Source organism: Juglans microcarpa x Juglans regia, chromosome 2S (assembly GCF_004785595.1).
Source record: "Juglans microcarpa x Juglans regia isolate MS1-56 chromosome 2S, Jm3101_v1.0, whole genome shotgun sequence".
Classification (NCBI taxonomy): domain Eukaryota; kingdom Viridiplantae; phylum Streptophyta; class Magnoliopsida; order Fagales; family Juglandaceae; genus Juglans; species Juglans microcarpa x Juglans regia.
The window spans coordinates 31,564,626-31,577,371 of record NC_054597.1 but is presented as its reverse complement, the minus strand read 5'-3'; positions in this window follow the sequence as shown (position 1 = coordinate 31,577,371).

Below are 12,746 nucleotides of genomic sequence, written 5' to 3'. Positions count from 1 at the left end.
TAGCTAAAAGTTTTGTAGTGTTTTGAATTCAAGACCTCACACATACGGGCTATAAGCTCAACTATTGGGCTAGAGCTTATTTTTAGTGTGTTTGCTGATTTTATTTAATAATTCAGCATATCATTGTTGCATAAAATATTTATTTTCTGAAATATATTTTTGCATGTGCTTATTGAATACATGCATGCCATGATATTATGAAATATTTTATCGCATTTGTTAGACATTTTATTTTATATTATAAATGGTCCAGATTATTATTTCTTAGTGAATAATAATTGTTTGGGCAAAATGTGATGAATTTTTTGTACATGTATTATGTTTACATGTCAAAGTATGAGTTTTTTATCACTTGTATTGTTAGATTATTTTTAAGATTTAGTTTTCAATTTTTTAGAATGTGATAAACTAGATGATCAAATAGCCCGAGTTTGATTAAGCCATGCGTATGATTGACTCAAATTAATTTCTTTGATCTAGGAAGAAATTCTTTTTTTGAATGTGATTGACTCAGTAGATTACTTATCCTAGTGAGAGTATAGTCGAGATTATGCAATATTAATTTGTGTAAAAATTAAGTTAGAAATTAATAATTACACATTGTAGCACAAGAGATGATTAGGAAGCATATCGAATTTTCGATCTTGTGACATGTATTGATTTTTTTTTCTAACTTAGATTAATGCGGCAAATTTCTTAGATGTGTGTGCAATTAGATGCGCATAGATTAGTAACTTTGAGATAACCGAGAAGAAAGCCTAGAGATTATTTATACGACTTAATCGTCGCATTAATCTCCTCCATGAGCAATAGTTGGAAACAAATTAAGGTCATTATGAGTGTCAGATAGTCTTAGACCATCATTATTGTAAAAACATCTGAAAGGTCTATAATAAAATTAGAAGTACGCATGGGATGCATGCACTGCAATTTTTCATAGAAGTTGATAGGATCAACTGTCAAATAGTGTTCAACTGTCAGATAGAGCTAAATACTATTTTACCTTTGAGAATCTTATGAGTAATAACAAAAGTTGCACGTTGTTTTCGTAATACAAAGATTAATTGCTCTTATAGTTAAAGTTGAGCATTATAATCTTGAAGCAACTTAGATTAACTCACAGATAAATACAAACCCTCTAAAACTTGCTAGTATGTTTGACAAGTAAGACATTAAAACATGAGTGTGCAGGAGTGTTGAGGAGTCATGACATTCTTGATTGGCACATTCATTTTGAAGGTTTTATCAGTGCACTTTTATGTGGTATTATCACTAGTAATATTGCTCAAGTTTTATTTCTCTTTAGTGAGAATAAACAGGTTCTTACAGATATATAAACTTTGGAACACCCCTTGAGAGTAATGTAATACCAAGCACCTTAGAGGTTTGCATGGTAACTATGACAAAAATTTGAATACTTAGGTACGACTTAATTAAGCCTAAAAATCTTGCTTGTGATTGCACTGATTTAAGACAATTTCTCGCAAAATTTTTTCTTTTCTCTCCTATAGTGGATTGAAGAATAAGAAAAATATTGAAAGTAAGAAATTAAGATATATCGCTTGTTAGCCGCTAAAACATCACATACTACATTTGTTGCACAAAACTATATTTTTAATTAGCACTTTTAACGCGATATTAGCGAAATCTATACCTAATTTGATTTAAGATTCATTGAAAATAGTAGTGTTAGTGAGAGTTCCTAGAGGTTTTGAAGTTGGATGGTTACTTCTTAACTCAGTGATATTATTTTTCGGGTGGAGAGATGATATACTAAAATGTGCCGTTGAGGCATATGATGATGTGTGTGAAACTTGAGAAATTGAAATTTTTCTCGCTAATGAGATCTATCTCTTTTATTTAGAAGACTCAAAGAGAAAATGTAATATGAGCATTTTCTATGTGAAAGTTCCTATACGTGCACATCAAGGACATAGGTAATAAAAATATTGTTTCATAATATAAATGCGACTTAAAATTTTTAAAGGAAAATATATATTTTTTCAATTAAAATTTTTAAAATCGAAATCGTATGTGTTATATGATAAGAACAATTATCTCGCAGTTTAATAATTTACTGAGAATGGAGTTATAAATGAATTATGGCACAAAATAGTTTTTACATCATACTTGGGTTGATGTAATATGGAGGTTGCAACCTTAATTATAATTTGTCGTCCTTAGATCGAGTTCACTCACATTCGAGAAAGGCTGAGTAACTATTTTGTGAATTCTATTAAAAATCTAGAGGATGTAATCTTGATAATTTTTTTGTTAAGTTAGGAAAATTACTCGTATTTTTAGCGAAAGTGGGGAATTATGGATTTGAGTAACACTTATTTTTTTTTTTTGAAAGAACGTTTCATTTTACATTACCCTAATATTAAAGTTTTCAATTTTTTTTTTTTATAAAAAATTGCTGAAAATAATGGGAGTAATTCAACAAATAGTTGAGAATACCTTTGAGTGATGGTGTACCACGAGTGATAGTGACTCCCAAAAGTTATAGAATATAAAGATCCTCATAAATAACGTGGAAGCGATATCAATATTATCTTATCATTCAGAGACTGGAAGAGAATATTTGTAATATGGCTCCGCTAAAGGTATTGGATTCACATAGTAGGAATCTCAACATAGGATCTTAGATTCATTTAACTTATATGACTAAATCTGGGATTGTTGATCTAATTGATAAAGGAAAAGTGGAGTTGTTTGAGGTCTAGATCAATCTCTTAACACTAATTGAGTTGCATTTATATAATCATTGATCGCACATTTATTGAGAGAGTCACGGTTAATTCTCGCAAGAGAATTAGATGGTTAGTTTTTTGTAATTTTTAGGCACAAAATACTGGAGCGTATGATTGTTGCTTGTATTATTTTAGTATAAAAAGTAAATGAATGCTGCTGGTATTGTTTACATGCGGCGTAAACGAACCATCTAATCAAAGATACCCAATGTACCTAGTTGTTTTTTATTATCAACCTATTAAATAAAATGAGATTCTTTGAACGTTGTTAACAATCTTAGAAAAGTATCATCTTAAGAGATATAACAATCGGATTGTCTTAGATTATTAATTGTCGCCTAATAAGAGGTTTTTCGTACTACGAGATAGTGAACATGAGTTTATAAAAAGTAACTCAGACTTCATGTCTTGTGAAACTGTTTACAAGAAAAATAGTTTTTAGGAGCGCTTGTTCAAAATCCATAAACAATTAATGAGATAGAAAATACCAAAGAATTTAGTTTTGCCTATACTATTTGGTGTTTCCATTATAGTTTGTTCATGGGAGTTAGAGGTTGAGATTTTGTTAAGAGGGTGAATATGACTTACTTAATTAAGTAATTTTGAGATGTGATTGTCATTAAAAGTAATGACTAAACTATTATGATTGTATTTGGGGGCAAAGGTCATAATTGTTTTACCCTTAATGAAAAATAAATTATGGTTATCTTACACGTTTTTGTTGAGTACAAGAAATTTATATGAAACATTGAAATCGCAAATTAAATTTGTTGAATGACATTTGTGGTTACCTTGTAGATTCTTAAAAATGGCAGTTGGACTTGCTGACTAGAATCTATGATTTATATTGTGAGTTTGACCTAAATGAGATTTGCGATGCATGTTCGCTACCTTCATGGTTGTGCAAATGACTTTTATATGTAAAAACAGAATCTCTTGGTATGAGTATTTTTTGGATAGTTACTATTATTAGAATGCGCATAAAGAGAAATGATCATTAACCACCACTTAAGAGTTATGGTTTAATAATTTATAGTTGACCATGTGATTTATATCTTCTACATTGGTATTGCTCTTCGTGCACATACTACTGATATGTTCTATGATCATATGACGTGAGTGGAAATATTTTTGATAAGCACACACATTCACCATAAATATAGGAGTGATGGTGAAAAATGTATATTGACAGACATAGATCGGCTCACTCACACGAGCGATCGTCTTTGACATTACAAAGAGGTAGCAAGCAAAGATGAGACAATGTGTCATCCAGCACTTGTCTAGAGAGGGATAAGTTGTAAGACACAAAAGATATGTCACCTTAGTGAGAGCTAAGATAAGGTCCACCATGTTTAAAAGGATTGTGAATAGTTACCCACAATCTTTGTAACTTGTGGTTTAGTCAGATGAGAAAACCTCTTTGACGCTTCGAATATCAAGCAATTGGAGGGACTCAGGTTAGCCGCTGAGATATCGACTAGACTAAGATCTGTAAAGTATATTGAGATTAGATATATGTTCTTTCTTTTTTAAAAGAGAACTTCATCGTAACCTGTATTTCATACTATATGTTCTTTTGCGACCAACTTTAGAGGTGAGTAAATGAATCCCTGCTTCCTCACCATATGAGTCATGTAAGTCATAATTGATGACCTTAATTTATTTATACCCTTATGAGACATTTGACTATGTTGATAAGTGTTATTTTTATTTATGAAAAGTGTCAATTTACCTTTAATTCTATTGATTTTATTTTATTTATATATATATTTTATTTTATTTTTTTGGATTTGAAGGAATGAGAAGATTTAGTGCAAAATGAGTGCATTTTGATACAAAAGAAGAGATTATGAAACTAGACCGACGAGATCTGAAAAGGCAAGAAGACTTATCCCTCAGTAGGCGAATAGTCTTTCCTCTTGATTAGCAAGAAGACCCAATCGCTGCCTGTATAAATGACCAACTTAAGCAGCCAACCTAAACGATATCGTGGGCAACAACTAGAAAAGGCGAGCGACTTTACCACTTTGTAGGTTGGCGAAAGGGTTATATCATCCTGGTCAGGAGTCTTTCCTCTCGGTAGGCGAGGAGACTTGTTATATTCAATGCACACGGCATCTACCCGGTGGGACCCTTTTGAGTTCCGTAATCAATTTGTTGGTGACCAAATCCTCTTGAGCTCCGCAATTCAAGTTGCATATCACTAAATCTTTCATGTTAGATAAATTCCATTATTCTTGGGATAATATTCTTTTATGTTAATTTTTATCTTTAGAAATTATTTTCCAGATCTTTACACTAGATTACAGTCAGATTTATCTTATTTTCAAATTTGAGTTTTGACATCTATTTAATCCCGTCTAGTGGGATGAATAAGAGGATGAGTTTGAGTTTTAGAGTAAAAATAGCCCAGAATTTATTTTTTAAGTTTCTTTCAAAGAGGTAGATCTGGGGGAGAAAGGGCGAGAGCCGCATGGTTTATCAACTGACTCCAACGAAGAACACTAGTTTTATTGTTTTCCTTCTCAGTTTCATTATGAACTAATTCTATTTTCTAGAACTTTGATGTAGTCTAACATTGAACACACAATTTATGTTCTAAGTTATTTTATTTCAATATTTCCATGATTAAATGTTTATTCCTTATTCTTAATGCTTGTAATATCTTAGCTAATTATTATTCGATCTATTGAATCACAATGAGACCGAGAGGTGATTTGTGATTAAAACTCTAGAATTAAGTATAATTAATTGAGCAAAAGTAGAGATACTTTACTGCGATTAGTGTGATTTTCAAGAAAAATTCAAAGAACTTAATGAGTCTCCAATTAGTTAAATTCATATAGAGATATGAAGTTATTAGTTGGAGATATTTTTTGTATTGTTTGAGAGAAAATAATGAATAGTTAAGAAATTTTCATCATCAACTTGGGATAATTGGAATTCTATAACAAGGAAAAATACATTGTGTGAGATTTGTTAAGTGAAATCAAATGCTCTAGATCTATTCTTATTATCTTTAAAAGAATTCCAATAGTGTGGTCGATCGTCGAGCACAACCTAATTGCCAGTATGAACAAGACTGAGAACATATTGAAGGATGCAGACCCGAAATCTTACCCACTATGTGTGAGTGAGAGTTGTAAGAAATGGACACTTATAGTGGGCACCATTTCACCTAAGAAATGGATACCCATGATGGGCACTCTTTCACCTTCTCTTAGAGGTTATGAAGTGGCTCTTAAACTACTTCATAAGGCTTGATGGCTGGCCATTGAGGGCCAGCCAGGGGTTATACTTAAAGGGGCTATTTACATAACCTATCCCCCTTGCGAATGACACTTGACTAAAAAAAAATGACAAATCTCTCTCTCATTTGGTCTCTAGTCCCAGCATCTAGGCTGTGGAATATATGAGTGTTGCTCTGGTATATTACCATGTAGCACACTCCACTATCGCCGAGAAGATTACGGATGAACAACGATGGTGACGAAGAATTTATGGAACAACTACACTAGATCCAATATATTTTCGATGACGTAATATCGCTTCCGCTATATATTTTGATCTAGTATTCTAACAATGTGTTTTACATGCCACAGGGGCTAGTCCAACAGTCGCAAATGGGGCTTATTTAAGACCCCTTTTCCTCCATTTTTGGTATATTTGTCTCCATTTTAACGTATCACATTTGCAGGTCTCTTTTCTCGCATCATGGCAGTGAAGTTTTTAGTGCAAGTAACTCAGGGAAAAATGCATAACATGATCATAATTTAAAACCACAACAGAGAGAAAATAACTGTGAGTTAGGAAGAAAAAGTCCAAGTTGTAATTATTTCATTTATATTTTTGTTTAAATTGCACCCGGTAGACATACATCTTTCACTTCAGCAACTTCAGATCTTCCCTACGACGTGTATGAAAGCCTGAGCTTCTCTTCTAGGTAGTCGTCACTATGAATTGGGGGGTATATGCATCCACAACCAATAAACACCATGTTTACAAAGGAATGCACAAAGACTATTAGGCCTTGATAGTGAGATGAGATGAGATGGTTTTAAATGAAAATTGAAAGTTGAATAAAATATTGTTAGAATATTATTTTTTAATAATATTATTATTATTTTAAAATTTGAAAAAGTTGAATTGTTTATTATATTTTGTATGAAAATTTGAAAAAATTATAATAATAAGATGATATGAGATTAAATTATTTTTGTATCCAAATGGTGTCTTAGTTTCAATTAGAAGTAAGAAGACAACCTAAAGAAACTTTGTGAGGATATCTCAAACATATTTTCGGTCTCCATAAATGAAAAATTACATATAAAAAGTGATGCGATACCTTATTGATGATTAAATCTTAAAAAGGAATCTTTGCAGTGAAATTAAAATAGCTATTCTACATAATATATTTTGGGATCCAAGTAGATATATATTGTCATTAATTAATTTAAAGTAATTATTAGATGATTGAATAATTTATTAAGTACCACATCATTCACACTTTAAAATAATTTAATAATTAAGAGTGCAGATCTAGATACCTGGCCATAATTGGATCCGTGTTTGGATTTTAAAAATCGGACTCTTATCTGCCAGATAAAATCGAAAAAACCGGACGGTAGACCGTATGTAAACCCGGATATCCGGGTTATATCTGGTTTATTACGTTTTTCTTTTAAAATACTTTAAAATTTTTGAAAATATTTTTATAGTACATTTTTTAAATTTCTGATATCTGTGTTTAATACTCGAATTTAAAAAAAAAAAATCATTTGAACACTTCAAAAGGATTTTTTTTTAAATAAAAGAATATTTTTAACAATTCAAAAGGCTTTTTTTATAGGCCTTTATGTTTATTATTATCATATTCAAATTTTTATAATGCAACATAAATAATAATACATTAACACACACACAATACTTGCATACTACATATTACATTGTTGTTTACATTAGAATGCAAAACATCAATTTACAAACAACGAATGTGAAAAATCCAAAAGACAAATAAGGCTGTGAAAATGAAGCATATTAAAAATGCCTCCTATGATTCAGAGCCATCATCCTGCAGAGAGTTTGATTGTGTATCTTGGCCTCCCAAATATCTGTTCATAAGTCCCTCTTGGCTTCCTCTAGCCCCAATTACCTTAAACAATAAATAACTAATAAAGAGATTCACTATCTCACTGCCAAAGCATTGCCTAGTTGCAGAAGCCTGCATTAACATATTTGCAGATTAGTCAAAATTCTTTGGCCAACTACATTGAAAACTGATTAAGAGATTCATATGTCTAATCTAACCATTAATAGTGTTCGTCTTCCAAATTTATCTATCAGTGTTGCACTCAAAACAAATAAAGAAATCTGCAGAGGAAATTAATCTCCATTTTCTGAGAAACTCACCAAACAGATAAATCCTACTACTTAAACTAAGACTAAAAAGATCTAATAAGATCTACCTGAAACAAACAAAAAGGATAAACTTTGCAAGTCTACAAGGCCAAGCTGTAGAAGATCTGCCACAACAATGAGGCATTATTGAACTCATCGATTCCTAATTACTAAAACATTATGGTTGAACAGTCTCCGACACTAATGAACTTTGATATCGGTCCAATACATATCCACTGGTGCTGAATGTGGACTTAGATGCAATGGTGGAAATATGGACGATCAATACATTACGTGCAATCTTCACAAGGATGAAATATGTAAACGAGTTTCTTTTCCACCAAGTCAAAATTTTAAATTCAGGTGTTTTTGGTTCAATCATATCTGACAAATATCTATCCATGTCTGAGCTAAATGTCGAACTGTTTTGCTCCTCAGGATATTGCTCTAAAGCTGTATCAATATCTTCATAATCCAGGTCATCACCAATAACACTTGAAGAACTTCTATAGGCCACATTTGATCTTCTACTACATAGCCCATAAAACTTGTGATATTGCTCAATCAAACGATTCATGAGCAATTTCACTTTGGCCTCAATTCTATTTTCGCATTCATTCCATCTACATATTTTTAACTAATATGCCAAGACTGTAATCTTATATCTAGGGTCAAGGACAAAAACTACATAAATAATCATGTTCATCCTATCTGTGTTCCCCCATATTTATCAAACTTAAGTTTCATATTAGACACCATGCTCATCAACATACCATCCTCACTTAGACACATTTTGTTCAAAGAGTGCTCAATTATAGAAAGTTGTTGAAATAACATATTTGAGGTCATGTACAATGAATATGAGATTTTCAAGATGACATCATAAAAAACTTTTAGAAACTTAATAAAAATCTGAGCCATTTGCCAATCCTCATACGGAGGCGCCAAAAGCTGTGCATCCTTCACTCCTATTTGTACAAAATTTTTTTCGTATTTTTCAACAACACTCATAATTAGTTATGTTGAATTTCATATAGTAGGAACATCTAGACACAATTTTCCTACACTCAATGTTCAACTTGTTTGCACATGTTTTAAACATATCAAGTCTTGACGGTGAATACCTCACAAATCTTATTGCATCTCTAATATTATTTACTGCATCATGTATAATTTTTAAAACATTACATACAATAAGGTTTAAAATATGTGCATCACATGGCATGTGTATAAACTTGCCCCCTAAAATTTTGAACTTCTTATCTCTTATGCTCCTCCTCACATGATCAATAGCGACATCATTAGAGGGATGCATTATTTACAACAATCGTACAAATGCGGTCAATCTCTCAATCCATCATGCAAGAGTCTAACATCCAAGCAATGGTCTCACACCTATGATTAGGAATATGGCAAAATATTATGATTTTTTTTATTCAATACCCAAATTCAATCAATATAATGACACTTAACACACATATAATTCTTGTTTTGCACTGATGTCCATATATCGGTAGTCAAACAAACGCTTTGACTGCTCAACAAAGCCTTCAACTTTTACTTTTCCTAATTGTATAAACCAATACACTCTTTTTGAAAGGTGGTTCGGATTGTTAAGGTGTATCTAGGCTCTAAAGTACCCAGGAGCTCAACAAATGTCGAATGCTCTACAATCTTGAATGTCAATTCACACTGGATAAAAAAATGGGCAATCATTGCCTCTAATTTTTCAGGATCATATTTTCCTAACCCTTGAGGACAAGATCCTTTACTATCCATCCTAACTCCCGAGTGTGATGGTGATTTATCATTTCCAAGATTTTTTTTTTCTCTAATAGGAGAGTCCTGATAAACAAATCTTAGGTGGTGTGACATTGATGAAGTGCCATTTTTATAATGACATCCATAAAGTTTTAAGCAATAATTGCATTGGGCTTTAAGTTCAATGGGATCAACATGCTCAATCCTTGTAAAATGATCACATACCATAGATTGTTTGGTAGCCTTCTTGGGTCTTTTTGCCTTCATAATTTGCGATATTCATAGAGGGAGGCACTAAAGGACTAGTATTTATCCCCATATCCAATAAAATAAGAGCTGAACCACCAACACTACTACTAAAACTACATTCTATCTATTTTAAACATACAAAATAAAAAAAGAAATATAATAAAAATCAAATGAATAGCAAAGCAAATATATAGATATATATATATATATATATATATATATATCCAAACAAACACACAAAACACCATGCATTTGCATATGAGATTTCTGGCTGTATGAGATGATCCTAAGATTCCTAACTATACTTATAGATTAGATTTTCTACATGTACATCAAAATGGCAATGCCAACAGGATAAACATTATGTGGCATCATTACATATGCTGTTGAACGCCGTTCTTTCATTTTTTTGAAAGCTTTAATACAATGCCATTCTCTGTACAGTAGCCAAACAGGCCCATTCTCTATACATTCACTTGATTTTTTTCATTAGGGAAAACTTCATAAAATAGAACTATAAAAAAAAGAAAAAGAAAAAGCAAAACAAGAAGGGAAAAGGAAATAGTCATTCCCTTGAAATAGTCACTTAGAGCATCCTTATTGGCTTGCCAAATAAAAAGATTTGGATAATCTGTGTAAAAAAAACTCCGAATTGGGTTGAACATATCTAAAATAATTTAGATTTCAACTACAGTGCTTGACCAAAAATAGAAGACTACTATTGGTTCGTCAAAAATTAAAATATTAGTTTCTCACTCTAAGTAAATATTAAAATACTAGTTTCTCACTCAAAGCAAAAATACTATTTGATTTGTAATTAAGAAATTTAGATAGAAATTTAGATGAGCTTAATCAAATATTTTTTGTTATTAGCATTAAATGATTTTTGAAAATATGATATTTTAATATTAATTTAATTAGAATATAATTATTATTAATATTTAATTGGTACAAAAAGTGATAAAAATAAATTAAATAAAAAATTATTAAATTAATAATATTTTATTATTATATAGAGAGTAAATAGATAATCCAATGTGAGGATTGAATTTAAATATAATAGGCAAAAGTAAAGAAGTGTGATATTAATTAAATTTTGATGATAAATTTGACCAAGCCAATGAAGATGCTATAAAATATACCCTCGAAGTCATTTCTCAGCACTGTGGTATAAAGAAATGGAACTCGCTAGAACTCTGATAATTTTATTTCAAAGCTTGACAACATGGGCATTGATCATTGGAGGTGTGGAAAGAGGGCATGAGAAAAGAAAAGAATCTATTTTCAAGTGAGGTAATTGGTCCTATGTGCTTAATTATTAGATGATTAAATTTATATAAACAAAAGTAATGTGAGCTTTAGTCATGCATCATCACAAACTATGAAACGACAACAATATGTGGACAAACCCAACAACATCAACAGAATCATCAATCTACAATATCTAAAGCCTTTTTAGTAGTCCTTGCACGAAGAGTATCAAAGAGTAGAAGCAAACGATAGAATATATGGCAAATCACAATAAATGACAAGAAACCAAAAAGTAGGAGGACAAAATTACAAATACAAATCACAATAAAACACCTACAAATCACAACTAATGACAATAAATCACCTCCTTTCGGGCTCAAATAAGAAATTTAGGATTACTCAAGAGGCCACTCAATCGGATCAGTTCACAGGAGGGCGTGAGAATAGCATGACCAGACTTGGAGAGCTACAGAGGATCAATTGTGAAATAGACTGCCATTAACTTGTAGTTTGAAGAACAATGGAGAGAGAGAGAGAGAGAGAGAGAGAGAGAGAGAGAGAAATCTAGGGCTTATGTGACTTTAAAGAATGGTGACCACTACTAATCACCGGTGGCGATGGATCTTGTAGGGATGCTAGGGTTTTGTTGTTCTGGGGGACGAGAGGGAGAGAGACGAGACTGCAAATTTAAGAGAAAGAGAGAGAGGAGAGTGACGAGAAGACTTCTCATGGGTTTAATCTTGAGTTGCAAACGACGTCGTTTTATTCTTCATGTATGAAAATAATGTCGTTTTGCAACAAAATTCATTTTTTAAAAAAAGTATCCGGTTATAGATAATAGGGTTAAAAACCGAATCCGTAACCAAGTTTGGGAAGATAATTCTTCGGATTCATCCAATTTTTCGAGTTTCGAACTGAAAAAAAATCTGGTTCGATTCTACACCCCTATTAATAATTTTGCAGCTATCTTATAAATTTCATATTTTACTTCTAAATGGTATATATAAAAAGGAATTTTATCATTAGAAAAAAGGAAGGAATATGCATAATTTAAAAAAAAGGAATATTCTTGTAAATATAGAGTAGCACCATGATTGGGTTTGACCCGGCCCATTAGGCAGTTGAGATGTATTTGTTCATGAGATTTGCAGTAACTACAATGGATTCGTCAATTCTCTGCCGACGTTTATAAAAAGGTGTACGACTTTATTCGGTATCTTAGATTTCTGGTAAATTACCTTTGATTTTTGGTGTATAATCAAAGTATTCAATTATAATGACGGTCTATATACATTTATTAAAGTGTGTAAGCAAAGCTATTATTGATCTTTG